Below are 12,392 nucleotides of genomic sequence, written 5' to 3'. Positions count from 1 at the left end.
ATCTGCAGCGACTGATATCGGGTCGGCCGTGGAAACTGCTGTGGGGGCCGCTCTCCTCCAGGCAGGAAGAGCAATCAGAAGTTACCCAGAAATAGGTCAGCATCTTTGGGTCTGTCCGCTGAACGGATCCGTTTAGAAAAGATGGGCCTCCCACAGGATGTGGTGCGTATGTTTCAGGGCGCACAAGCTGCTTCCACCACAACACTGTACACTAGGGCTTTAACAGACTACTCTAGTAATCTACACATCGATTCCTAAGACACCTATCGAGGTTTTTAATTTCACGTCGAGTATTAGTAGTGACGTCATTACACCACCGTTTGTCATCGCGTCACGTGTCACGTGATCCGCACCGGCGCGGGTTACAAAATGGATTCCTCCAAGAAGACAGATGGAGCAGAGCAGGCTCAGTCTTGGCAAACAGGTAGAAATGCATCAGTAGTATGGAAATATTTCACTAAAGATGAATCTTCTGGTTCAACTACCATAAGGAAACAGAAAATGAAACAACTTCCTGACTGGAACGCGTTGCGAACCGGTGTTACACCATATTTTGTGACCACCGTATATTGTGACCGTAGGGGGCGGTGTTGCATGCACTGTTGCAGGTCACAGAATATGGTGAAACACCGGGTCCAATCGACCGAACCAGAACCAGCTTCTTCTGACCTTGTTTCACAAACAAAAAGCAAAAAATATTAATCTCTAAACCTATAAAAACCTATAAACATATTAATCTCTAAAACTAAACCTAATGCGCACCACAGCTGGCGGTGGTGCATGGTGGTCGACCCCCCCACTGTTTTAAGTTTCGTTTTTGACGTGCTGCACGTTTTTTCACGTTTGCAGCTTAATAATAAAAACTAATAATTTAGTTTTTCCTGTGACTTATTTGCTGTATGATAAATGGTAGGAGTATATTATAAGCTCCCAATGTTTTGTTGGTCTTTTTTTTTTGTGTAAATAATGACCTTTTTTGCGGTTTTATTCATTTATTTATTTTTGTATCTTTAGATCCTATGATGTCATCAAGTACTCGAGTTCTACTCGAGTTTTATTATGTTAATGTCGAGTTTAAAAATTATGTAGTCGTTCAACCCCTACTGTACACATCAAGTGGACAGTTTTTCAGCGCTGGTGCGCAGAGAAAGGCGTGGAGGACATCTCATGTCCACTAAGTGGCGTGCTATCATTTCTACAGCAACTGATGGACAGAAATTTAGCGTTCAGCACAATTAAAATTTATGTTGCAGCTATTTCTTCCTGTCATGAGGTTTTTCGGTGACAGAACAGTTCTTAACCACCTGCTGATGAAGCGTTTTCTGAAAGGTGTACAGAGACACAGACCTGTGTCACGTCCACTAGCTTCACAGTGAGACATAATGATGGTCCTGCACGCTCTGATCAAAGCTCCTTCTGAGCCTTTAGATCAGGTTTTACTTAAATTTCTGTCCTTTAAAACAGTCCTGCTGTTAGCTTTGACGTCGGCAAAGAGAGTGAGTGATTATCTGTTCTCTCTGTTGCTCCCTCATGTCTCAGAATCCAAGCTGACGGCAGTTCAGCTGTACTGTGTTTTAACCCTGCTCTGAAAAGCATCACAAGCTCATTCAGATCGAGAGTAATAACCTTGGATGGGTTTTATCCTCCTCCTCATAATTCTGATGAGGAAGCAACATCTCACCTCCTTTTGTCCCATGCGCGCATTTTTGTGTTACGTGGCGCACGCGGCCGCACTGCGCCGCTTACAGCGTCTGTTCATGCATTACAGGGACAGGACTTCATGACGTCCTCTATCCACCCAGCACCTCTCACACTAGTTGTGTGAGGCTATTTCTGAAGCTTACAGTTCATCTGGTCTGGATCCTCTAGAGAATCTCAGCGCATTCCACCAGAGGGTTTTCATTCTCCATGGCTCTGCATGGAGGGATGACAGTGGAGGATATTTGTATGGTGGCTGCCTGGTCATCGCCATGTTCAATTATTTGTTTTTATCTACATAATGTTTCTACTTTCTCCATGACCCATTCTGTTCTCAGGGTTCTGAGAGAATCAATCAACCTTTATTTATACAGGTAAATCCCATTGAGCCTCGAGGACTCATTTACAAGAGAGACCTGATTTCAACAAAGAAAGATGACAACAATGGACAACAGCAACAACAATAAGCAGTTATAAAAACTCATACTAGTTTTTTTTTTTTTTTTTAACAAATAGGATGGCTAAAAGGAAAAAGGTAAAAAAAAAAACAGCTAGATTCCAAGACAAATGTATAAAACTAAAAACAGGAACATGTCTGCATTGGTCCCTGCCAGGAGTCCAACAGATTCTTAAAGCCACTTAGAGAGGTCAAGGTCGAGAGCTTCAAATCTTTTTGTAAGATATTCCAGGAAACAGGAGCGGAGTAGGATAAGGCCCTTTTGCCTAGTTCAGTCCTCACTGAGGGAACAGAATGATTATTATTTGTTTATTGGAGCCTCACTTTTGAGCTCACACTTGCCTGCATGCAGTTGCAGTGTGAGATATTTATTATTATCCACAAGTTCATGACTGCTGATTTTATTGTTATTAATCTGTTCATCCTGAGGAGCTGATGGCCTGCTCTGTTTATTGTTACACTGTTACAATTCATATCCTCCGTTGTTCCTATTCACAGCAGTAGGTCTGCTATCTCAGCCTTTTTCCTCACCAGAGATCTTTTCTCCGGTGCGCTACTGCACATGGAGCACGCAATTACGCAGCATGTAATTACACACACAGAAGGCTGAGTGATAAAATGTTTTTTGTGCAAGCAGGTGCTTCATGTTGTGTCTGAATGGACCCAGTGAGGCATAGACTACATCCTGCTTCGCCTTTAACCCACTAGCGACAGCCTTAAAGGGCGAAGCCTATACGAAATAGAACGTTGGTTACGTACTGTGTAGTGAACTAAGCCTCAGGTCAAAACCTGGGCCTTCCTGGAACAGGAACTGTTATTTCATTGATTTGAGTCCAGAAACACAAATTAAGCTCATCCAGAGACTTTCTAAGGGTGTCCTGCACTAATCAATTGAAAGAACACTCTCTTTCATATTATCATTACTATTTTACAAATGTCTTGATAATCAAAAGTGTGTTTAGTTCAAACCATTTTAAATGTTGAAGTGAACCACTCATTTTAAATCAACTGTGAAACAGTATAAATGATTTTTAATCCTCATTCAAAGTAGAAATCAAGTTAAAATGCCTGTTACAAAGTAATTATGCATTTTTTTGATCTTCTGTCTGAAATTAGCAAGTTGTGATGTCGGTCAAAAGTCAAGAGAACGGTCAAAAACATGTTTATCGGAACGAAATGTCATGTTTAACTCTCACAGACAGATAGAAGAAGACTGGCTCCTAAATGTCTCTGTTCTTCAAAACATCTTTCTGTCTGCTCCAAAACATTTCTCTGTTTGTTCCAAAAACATCTCACTGTCTCCTTGACTTGTAATAACCCTCTTACGTCACTAAAACCACACCCCTGTTGGTTCTTTCAACCAATCAGGAAGTTCTCAGAGGAACCGGAAGTGACCTCTTTAAAAGGGTCGACGCTTCCTAGTTCCAAGCAGAACAAGTTCCAGAGCGGAACAAGAGTTCCGAAAGGAACAAGAGTTCGGAGAGCAGAACCAAACAGAAAAGTTGCTGGAGAGAACAAGAAGTTCCAGACATAATCCGAAGTTCTTCTGAGTCTCGTGGGAATTATGGAATCTTCCACATTTGAGTGGAACTCTGACGGGCTCACATCTCATGTGAGTCCACCTGAGAGGTGAGCGTGGTGTTGAACGAAGTACCGTCACTACTTCGGACGATTCGCAGCTGTTCCTACGGAGACGCTGGAAAGGTAGCGTTAAATGGAACTCCGTACCAGTGGAGACATCTTCTACAAGGTAACGAGTCCCTCACTACCGAAGTGTACCGAGGTTGAGCTGGGTTCGGATGGAGGGTGCCGTTCGTTATCAACACACTTTTCCCTCATCCATTTCCTCTCCATTTAAACTCCTTCATTTTCCCATCTTTAAACTTCTATCTTGCCAGTAATCATCCAGATATTTTCAGAAATGTCTGTTGCATTTTAGTTGCAAGTGAGAAATCATGGCCGTATGGTTTCTCATTGTAAAGCTCATTAATTAAGCTATGTTAATTGTAATCAATCTGCCAATTATTGTAAATTTGTGATGTGTTTAAATCGTTTTTAAATAAACGACCCACTGTTGTTGGTGAGTCAAAGATAAAACACGTTTCCGTCCACATTTAATCATTCAAGGCACGAGAGTACTCAGTCCAGAAAAATGAAAGAATCCGTTTAAATTATGGATAATATCAGACAGGTATCATTCATTACAACTGTAACCCCAGATTCTATGAGTATAGGCGTAGCCCTTGTAGCGGGAAGGGTTAATAATGGTTAAAATTTGTTATGAATTTTATTTTGAAGGGGCACCACTCTCAGCTCTGAGAGAAAATCTGAAGGTCTGAAAATCAATTCAGATGTTATTGTTTAATTACCTCGAATTACCCTTTTTACACTGTGAGTTCTTTTATATGAAGGATTCAGATGTCATAAGTAAAACACACGCTTTAATGCAATTTTGTGATGTTTATTTGAATATATATGATAAAAACAACTGTTGAAAATTATTTCTGACATTTAAATGAAGGCTTTGTCCACAACCGGAGTTTTATGGAAATTACCGTGACCTTTACAAATTGCTTGTTAGCAGGAATTAACAGATAAATGAAATTATTATATGTGCTTAACCAAACCAAAACAAGATGCAATGTAGAACAATTGGAATTTTCAACAGGGCAGATTAATCATGCAAATTTAACTAAAAGAAAGACGTTTTATCGTTCAATAGTTAAAATTTGGTCTGAGATTTAAGGAAAAATAATTACTGAACTGAGTTAATACTAATTTGGTTCAAATCTAAATTCTTGGACACCAGAGTCAACCTTCAGAGTACAGATCAGCTGTTCCTACCAGAAGTCGTCTTCAACGGCCGCCTGAAGATACCAGATATTAGACTCTTTCTGCTCAGATGGTCTTTTGATGTAAAGGTGGAAATTCCTTCACATCCCTGACATCAAGGAGATGAGTTTGGTCACTGGCTCTAATGGTCAACCGGAGCGTCTTCTGGAGTTCTAGACAGCTGTTGTTAACTCTGATGATGACAAATGCAGGTGTCTGGAGTGCTGAAAGAGGGTTCTATCAAACTTTGCCAAAGTTGAAACTCATTTTCTTCTTGGAAGTCTTTTGTAGGTTGCATCTTAAAAGCTTACTCCTTTTCCTCCTGTCTTCTCTCGTTCAACTTCCTCTCTCAACTTCCTTCATCTTCTTCATCACATCATCACTGCTTTCATCTGAGAGGTCTTCCTCTCTTGTAAACAACTGACCACACCTCTGATTTGAAAGAGGTGGTCGATTTGAACCAATCAAAATGGAAGGGCTGAACTTTATCAACTAAATAAAGTAATCTGCTCTGTTGAAAAAGTCATCAAATAAAACCATTTAAGACACTTATCAACTTTAAACGAGGTTAAAACCAATACAAACACTTTGTTAACCTTGTAAACAGAAAGCAAGTTTGTAAACTTTTGGGCTACACAGGTTCTTGTCAGCTGCAGGAGAAACACGCATAGCAAGTTATTTAGTTATTCACAGTAAGCAATTATTTCATTACAGAAAAACAGTATTACTTCTAGAATGTGAATAAAAGTCTGTCCGTTTTCTGCATGCAGGAAAAGGGACTCAAGTGTCAAGGCTGGAATTCCTTTGAACAGAGACAAGGCTTTCTGTTATTTACGATCGTTAAAGGATAGTTTGGTACAAGGTGATACCAGGACATCTTGGGTGATCTGTGTTAACTCAAACATCCATTTTTGGGGTTCACAGAAAGGGTGTTCCAATATTTTTCAGATTTATTGGATCTTCGATTGTCTTGCAAACCATAAAGGCCTTCTTTTGACACTTTCCAGAGTTAGAGATGCTGAAAACAAGGTTTAAACTGTCCCAGGGTCTGAAACGGGTGGGGGTGGTGGTGGTAGTGGTGGAATGTCGCAGTTGTTCAAGGGAGAGGAGTTTCTTTTTTTTATCCTTTTTCAGAAACATCTTTACAGAATGAACTACTCAGTTAAAGAAATAAAAGTATGTTATAAAATGACATTCAGGGACACATGTATATCTCTACACCCTTCAAGCTCTGGGCCTCACTGGTTCCTAAATGGCTGAAGAAAAAAAGCTATTTGGGAGCCGATTGCCCGGTCTCACCGTAATTTATACGGACCTGGGGTGGTGCCCACACAGCCGTTGGGCGTGGACTAAAGTTTTCAGTGCTGCTCGCGACAGGATAAACCCACTAGCGATAGCCTTAAAGGTCTGCGCCTATACTCAGAATCTGGGGTTACAGTACATAACCAACGTTTTACATGTGGGTTTGCTAAGACTGCATTGATCAGCTGGCTAGACTGAGCAGGGCCACTTTTCTGTCTAAAGCAACTCTAATCCTCATAGTTTCATAGCAGTTTATTCAAACCCTATTTTTTAAACTTTTACACCACTGTCAGATTTGCTTTGTATACCTATAGCATACAGATAGAAATATGAAAATCTGCCAGAAATGAGCCTAAGGGGCTCTGACTGTGTACATTCATAGCAATGATTTTAGGCAGAGTTGTCTGGCTGTTATCCACCATTTTTAAGACAACTATGCTAAGCTAATTATCTGCTGGCTGTTGCTTAATGTTTTCTGTGCAGAGACGACACTGAAACATCTTATTTAATAAAACTTTAATTTGTTGGTGAGCTTGGTTTATTAATTGTTAAGTAATACAACGAAGTGAAATGAAGAAAAGGTCAATTATAAACATGTTCAAAAAGGAATACGAAGAAGCCTAAACCTATTTAATCCCACCCCTCCTTTTTCATTGGTAACTTGAAAACGTCTGTTTACTTCCTGTTTTATTCTATGGTAAGTCCTTCTAAGTCTACATATATTTTGGTTATATAAAACCCTAGCAACACTTCAAGGAATACACAGATTTGCAAGTATATACACTTATACTGTACATAACATGTGCGCACGTTCTCATATATACACACAAAGCTGTCATTACATGCATGCATATACACAAACATGTTGTATGAAAACTGTGTATTAGACACTGCATCAAAGCCCTTCTTTCTCTCAAAATAAAAAAAAAGTTTGTAATTCTTATTAAAATGGCTCATCCTTGGATTCCCTCATTTCATTACTGTTATTCCACAGCTTCTTTACACAAACAGAGAAACAAAAAGATGTTTAATGTACAGACTCCAATATATTTTAACTCTAATTCCCCCTTGAAGTTACATCATATTCCCAATCTCTTCAGAATGTTGCCAGGAAGAAGGTTGTTTATTACTTTGTACATAAGATGAGCAGCATTAAAGTGAACTAGATAAGTGCATTTTAATATTAGGGGTTTTAAGACTAGTAGATTTGGATGATCCTTGTAACCAATTGCAATAAATTATTTTTAGATCCCTTTTTGTACAATAGTGATGATAACATTTAAAAGTTTTCCTCTAAATCTCTACACTGTTTTTTAAATACGATGAACCTGTAAAATGAAACTGGAACAATTTGTGGTCCAGTTTTTGTTCTATTGAATTTAATTCTGAAATACTTCACAATACTTTTAAGTTTTAAAGAAAATTTCCAGTTTACTTTATCATCTAATGACACACCAAGAAACTTGGTTTTATGAACGTTTCCAATACCATCGCTCCCTTGTTTTATCTGCACTTCTGCATTCTTTTACTGTTTTCAAATAGCAAACTACTTTTTTGTACATTTCTGAATTGACCATATCCAGTAGCTCCTTTAAATCATTCCCAGAGCCAAAACAAACAACCTAAACCAAACCAAAAATAACTACCGGTAATAATAATTATACATACATCCATCATCTTTACCCACTTCTTCCTTTTCGGGTCACAGGGGTCTCTGGTGCCCATATCCAGCAGTCACTGTGCGAGAGACAGGGGACACCTGGACAGGTCTCAAGTTCATCATAGGGCTAATAATAGTTATGTTATCAGCAAATAATACTAATTTCAGTGTATCAAAGACTTTACAAATATCATTTAGGTACATATTAAACAGCTGTGGAACAAGTATTGACCCCTGGGGGACACCATTGACAATCTCCAAGCATGATGAATTATGTTCACCCAACCTCACAACTTGTTTCCTGTTTACTGATTTTTGTGTTGTGATTGATTGTATCAAATGTTTAAGATCTAGGAATATTACAACTTTACACTAATGATCTACAGTGTTTGTAATCTCTTCTATCAAATTGAAAAATAAATTCACCATTTATGAAGTAATTTTCTGTACTTTAAACTGATTTTATTTACCAACACAATACTGTAAGTGCCAGAGGTTACTGATAGAAAAGCTAGCTGCTGATATCAGTTTATTGTTTTTGTCAGGCAGCCGTTACTGGATGCATTAACAGCATGCGGTTCTGAAAACTGCATTATTCTACTGACTGACCTGATTAGGAACAAAGAACTGGCGGAGGGGGAGATCTACTCCTTCCTCACCCCCTTAGCCCTCATCCCTCATCCATCTCCTCAAATCATTGGCTCCATAAATGTAGGAAACTTGCATTTAAAGTTCACATCCAAACTTCAGTGTTCACTTCTGTCTTATTTTAGTCAAACTGATCTACAGTATGTTCTCTTTGTGTTAGGCTTTATTAGAAGTCCCTGAGCTGCAGTCAAAGGCTCTTCTGGTTGGATCATCTCTGGTCTATCATTTGAGTAAAACAATTCAGACTTCCTGTGGAGAAATACCTCAGATACAGTCCTTCATGCAGACACTTGAGAAAACCCTGAATGTGGGCTGTGAGGAAGAGGAACCAAGTCGAGTTAGGGAGGTACGGTGCTTTTAATTTGAGGTCAGTGATCTTGTGTTGCACCTCATGTCTTGTGTATTGATTCACTGTGAAACATGTTGTAGAAGCTCTGCTTAACTTGCAGTCATTACTGTTTCTTCTCTAACAGCTTTTGTATTCGCTGAAATCAGTTGGAAACAGTGGTTTCCCTGTCTTCATTCCTGTGCTGAATCGTTGCATGCTGAGCCACACGGCTGCGCTGGAGCTCAGACTCGCTGCCATACAAGCCTTCAGACGCTTTCCATGCTCAGCAGATGTGAGTCCGAACTAAAAATAATAATCAGGCTGGCAGCTGCATGATCATACTTCCTGTTGCTTTTTTGTTTTCTTTAAATAACTGTAATTGAACTATTTTTGGTTAAAGATAAGCACATTAACTTAAACTAAGATCATCTAGTAAGAAATGACAGAATTGTAACTATTTTGCTCGCATCCTAAAAAGAAACTTATGCACAATCTCACATTCAGAATATATTACAAGTAACGATCAGCCACAATCACATCAAATTTTAGCTCAATATCCATAACAATGACTGAGTTGTAGCTGTATTTGTTTTAGCTGATATTGACAAGATGGGGTAGCTATCATGAAATGGGGGTTGACTCCAGAAGGTGATCAGCATTTGTTCTGTATCATGATCTGCGTCTTGTTTGAACCCAAATGCAGGCAGTAGAGTTGCATTCCGGTCTCAAGGATCGGACCCAGCCTGGCCTGAACCCGTATCATTTATTCCGAGCTCAACCCGAAACCGACCACTTAACTAATTACAGGGGCGAACCAGAAAAAAGGACATTTTTTAAATTAAGCTTTTACTGCTTTCATAAGCAAATCAGTTTGACATGATTAAAAAATGTATTTCAAAGAAAGAAAGACTTAAGATTTCTTGTCTATTAACAAGGGTCAGCATATTATTGTAGTTATTATAATATTATAGCTATTATAATATTATAATTATTATAACATTATAGTTATTAACAATCAGTGGATGCGCGCGACTGAAGATCCAAATTGGGTTGTCGGCCGCACGTGTCCGCTGACGCAGCGGCTGAGTCCAGTTGAGCTTCAGGTGGGTCACTGGCAGCGAGCCACCTGAGCTTTATTTTACAGTACATTATTTTGGCCCAACCCGAATTCTGGGTTATAAATGATAACTCTAGCAGGCAGGACTCGGAGAACTCAGGAATAAGTAAATACTATTTATTTAAATAAACAAAAAGGGCTGACGTGGCAGCAAAACTCACCCACACGGAGGAAAACAGAACATGATACCTTACTGGACAATCCACGGACTTAATGAGAAGACACAAGGATGAAGAATATATTTAGGGACACTAACAAGGGAATGATCACAAACACCTGGGGAAGGGTAACGAGACACAGGTGACAGGAACTTGATTACATGGGAAAAAAAACACAGGAGGGCAGGACGGGAGACAAAAAATAAAAACGACACACATATCCTCTCATTCTGAAAGTTTTATTAAAATTCCTCCTGTGTTTTTTTTAGACAGAGTTGACTCCAAATACCTACTGGTAAAATTTTAAATCAAGACCTTGTGCAATCTAGTAGCACCCATAACACATGCAGGGGCTCAGTCTCAGCTACTACCCTACCAAAGTCTACGTCAATATTTATAAAATTGACTGACTTATACATATTTGTGTTTTTTTACAGGTCAGTTGGACGGAGTAGCTGTCTGGAGTTGACACCAAAAGTTATTTAGTTGTAGATGCATATCCAGTAATAACTTTCTGGTTTCATTAAAATCCATAAAGTGTATATTTTGCTAACAAACAGACACACACAGACATGCGCAGAAACATTATCACCTGCTCTTGCCTTTTGGCGGCGGGCGATAATAAATGTTAGAATGGATGATGTGATATTAGATTAGGAATGGGCAGGGATGGAGAGGTAGAGAAGAAGAGGGGGTGTTTAACATCAGTAACAGAGTGGTTTCCTTCCTCAGCGCTTGGTGCTGTTGCAGCTATACAGCTCTTCCCAGGAGGATACGGAGGTCAGGATCGCTGCATACCAGCAGCTCATGCTCTGCCCTAACCAACAAGTGTTTAAAGTGGTGAAGACAACTCTGAGGAGAGAGACATCCAGCCAAGGTTCGCTGTCAATCTTTGAAGAAATGTCCAAAATATGCTGTATGAAGGAAAACATTAGGCAGTGGAAACTGTAAGAATAAATTCATTCAACCTTTATTTAGACAGGTAAAGGTTGAATGAATTTATTCTTACAGTTTCCACTGCCTAATGTTTTCCTTCATACAGCATATTTTATAAAACAGTTTTTATAGTACAGTTATATTTTAAAGTACAGTTTTTATATAAAACTGTTTTAGATAGAGTAAAAACAACCTCTAAACATATTGTTCTGCAATATTTCTCTCTGTTTCACAATGAGTTGAGCAGTTCTGATAACCAATAATTATTCTAAAAGACAATGGTCACATTAAGTGGGTAATTCAGGTTTAAATGTTTAACTGTGGAATTCAATGTATGTCCAAACATGAAACAGTTTAAGAAGAGGTATAAAATCATGTTTTTTTAGATAACGGGATGAAGATTATGTATGATTATCATTTAATAATATATCACTGGTTTCTAGAAAAGTAATATATCAATGATCATTTATTTTATAATTGTTGTTATATAATTTGTATGGGATAAATACTGTAAATTGACCATTGTTTAAGTTTTATTGAAGTCATTACTGTATAATCTCTTGAATAAGGGAATCAGAAGAATGTAATATTATTAATAAGTTGTGGAGAAGGATGAGATTAAATTAGTTTGTCCTTCTTCCCACTGCTGTTGCGTCGGGACGAGGGCTGCTGGTCACCGGACCTGGAAACCCGCCTCCAGCCCACGTAAAAATACATATAAAAATTTTAAAAATATGTTTCATTTTGTTTATCTTTTTATATTACTTTATTTCTGTTTATACATGCTTGAAAATAAGTAAATTAAACCAAACAGGAACTGCACTTTGCTAGACTGAAAACAGTCTTTTGGTTATTTTTTAAAGATAGAAAATAAACAAAATGTGAAATTAATGATTTTATTAGAACCCCACCTATAAAGTTCAATCCAAGCAAAGACACAATAAATTTATAAAAAACTAATATTTTCAAAGTATTTCAGTCTGTCATGATTCTATTTCCTCTGTATCTTCAGAAAAGAAAAACTATAAAGTTTGATCTTATTTTAATTATTTTTTTAATTAAATTACTGCCATTTATTTTTATTGTTAAGCACTTTGGTAACAGCTGCTGGTTTTAAATGTGCTTTATAAATTAAATTAACTTGAAACAAACAGAAACAAGTGCAGGAATTTAACAGGAAATAACGAGGGCCTTTATTATTGAGGGTTGATGTGATTTTATGACTGTATTATTGGTTTGACATTTTATTATTTATT

The sequence above is a fragment of the Nematolebias whitei genome, chromosome 9 (genome assembly GCF_014905685.2).
Source record: "Nematolebias whitei isolate Nwh7 chromosome 9, NemWhi1, whole genome shotgun sequence".
NCBI classification, from domain to species: domain Eukaryota; kingdom Metazoa; phylum Chordata; class Actinopteri; order Cyprinodontiformes; family Rivulidae; genus Nematolebias; species Nematolebias whitei.
The sequence above is the reverse complement of the archived record's forward strand: the minus strand, read 5'-3'. Positions refer to the sequence as shown.